Genomic DNA, 2,667 nt, shown 5'->3' with positions numbered 1-2,667 from the left:
CTTGGTACTAACCATCCATGTGCATGTGTATGTGAAGAGAAGCTGTTTCAATAAATAACTCCACAGTCAGCACAAAGAACAAACTGCTAAGTGGAAAACACAGATGCTTTAGAAACTGCGCAAGTATCATTCTTCCTCCCCAGTAGATTCTCTAGTATTTGGAAGGACATCACTTATTTTTAAAGTTTATTTATTCATTTTGAGAGAGGGAGGTGGGGGAGGGGCAGAGAGAGAGGGGAGAGAGAGAATCCCAAGCAGATTCCAAAGTGGGGCTCTATCCCATGAATGAGAGATCATGACCTGAACCCAAACCAAGAGTCAGATGTTTAACTGACTGAGCCACCCAGGCGCCCCCGGAAGAAGGACATCGACAATCCTGAACTCCTGCCGTCTGGCAAAGCTCTAGCCTGGCTGCCGGGGATTGGAGTGGATGGAGATGCAGTCTTGGACATGCATTGTTTCATAATCTATTTGACAAGAGAACAAGCCATCAAAGAACAAGCCATCTTTATCAGACAGAAGAATGGCAGTGGATTATGCCCAGGTACAATGGAAGCACAGACCTAAACTAGGATGGGAAACCAGGGTCTCCTGTATTTCTGGCAGACCTTGTTGGAAGACTTGAAAAGGAAAGTCAGTAAAAGTTCTTTTAGTCAACAACTGCTACAAATAAAATGAAGTTGCTAGTTGATAGAGGTGAGGAGCATGAGTGCGAGGTTGGCCACATTCGGAGGGTTCCCTCCACATCCAAGGAGTCCGCACTCTTAGAAAATTCCTTAATGGAAAGGTACAGTAAATGACTTTCTATCCTTACTTTTATGGCCCATCAAAGCATACTATTGGAATTAAACAGTCCCACAACCTGAAAACTTGAGGCAAATCTGGTTTTCAGGCAGAGCATAAGCCTTTCATACTTAGAAGGCCTGATTGCTATCACGACATCTCTCCTACTACATATATGATCCTCTTGTTCTATCCTTACGATTGTTGCTTTGTGACCTACACTGTGTTTTATCACATGTTCTTTCTCTAGACCTGCTTTTGTCACCTGCCTGTGCCCCAGCCCTCCAAATCCTGCCTTTCAGTATTAGTCATAAGGTATAGAGCTAAAACCACCTGTCATATCTCCCCCACACTCCTTGCACACTTGTCCAACTAGAACTTTATCACCTGACAGATAATAATCTAATGTTAAAACTCTCATCAGAAGCTCACCCCTTGCCAACTGCTTTGCTTGCCTATAATGTGTTAGGCATCAGAACATTCTGCTTAGAAGCGAAGGTTCTGGCACCTAGTTGCCATGTATAATTATTAGCTCTCCCACTCACTCTCTGTTTGACTTTTGGCAAATTACCCAAACTTTATGTGCTCCATCTCCTTTTAAGTAAAATGGAGGTGGAGCTGTGTGAAGAAGAGGCAAGAACGACCCCGGATCGGCTAAAACCGAGGGCCACTGCATCCCCCAACCAGCACCTACACCCCCTGTTGCGACTACCATACCTAAGAGAATCGTTGAAGGGGATGCCAGCAGAAGGAAAGCCAAGGTGAAGGATGAGCCACAGAAAAGGTCTGCAGGCTCTCTGTGCCTCCAAAGCCAGAGCGCAACCCTCAAAAGACCCCTGTGAAGAAAGGAGAGAAGGTACCCAAAGAGGAAAAGGGAAAAGCAAATACTGGTGAGGATGGGAACAACCCTGCGGAAAACAGAGATGCCCAAACAGACCAGGCACAGGGAGGTGAGGGTCCTGGAGACGCCAAGTGAAGTGTGTGCATTTTTGACAACTGTTTACTCCTGGTGAAATACTGTTTTTCATCAAGTTTTATAAAAATGCAGGATTTTCTTTTTCCTTCTTCCTTCCTTCCTTCCTTCCTTCCTTCCTTCCTTCCTTCCTTTCTTCCTTTCTCTCTCTCTCTCTCTCTTTTTTTTTTTTCTGAACTATATTGGTAGTATACAGAAAGCTTCATTTTGTTTGGGGAAAGGGCCCATGTCACTAATAGAATATTTCCGAAGCTGGATTGATACAGGGGTGAAACGCCTTTGCCTTAGAGTTTTGAGAAACTTCCTCTTGGTTCCCAGGAGTGGGGGATTCCTTGATGTTGACACACATCAGCCACCTTGGCACAAACAATTGTGGTGTGGAAAAACTGAAATTCATTTTGTTACAGCAAATACTTGGTGCCCAGGAAGGGACAAGAAGCACACACTCAGGAAATCATAAAAGACTGTTTATTTCGCACTGCTGCTGGCCGGCAGAGTTACCTTCAAAGGCCTAGCCTCTGGCTCGGGTTTTACTGATCTGTTATTATATTTGCTTCCGGGTTGGGCAGGACTAGTATAGTCAAGCTTCTGGTTCCTGGCTGCTGGCTGATGTAAGAGGCAAGCAAGATTGAAGAAGCCAAAAGCATGCAAGGGGAGTGTCCAGCCTCAGACATCTGGCTGGTCCTTTTTACTTGCGTTTACCAGCTTTCCTCCTCAATTTTTTATGACTTCTTTTCCCTTTCTGCCTTCACCATAGACTTGACTCCCTTAAACCCAAAGACCTGTTGGAACCTGAGCCCAGGAAGTGGTCCCCAGCACACCAGGCAATCTGGACTTTGCAGTGTCACCACGGAGATGGCATCTCTTAAAACCATTTCTTTTTTAGCTTGTGGATCTTGGTAATTCTGCCA

General features: G+C 45.1%; 1 pseudogene; it reads left to right on the top strand.

The window, feature by feature from the left end:
• Positions 1–674: 674 nt before the first annotated feature.
• On the top strand, positions 675–1,914 carry LOC132692983 (non-histone chromosomal protein HMG-17-like; annotated as a pseudogene).
• Positions 1,915–2,667: the final 753 nt, after the last annotated feature.

The sequence above is a fragment of the Panthera onca genome, chromosome B1, assembly GCF_046562875.1.
Source record: "Panthera onca isolate mPanOnc1 chromosome B1, mPanOnc1 haplotype 2, whole genome shotgun sequence".
In the NCBI taxonomy this organism is placed as follows: Eukaryota; Metazoa; Chordata; class Mammalia; order Carnivora; family Felidae; genus Panthera; species Panthera onca.
This window is presented reverse-complemented; position numbering and strand designations above follow the sequence as displayed.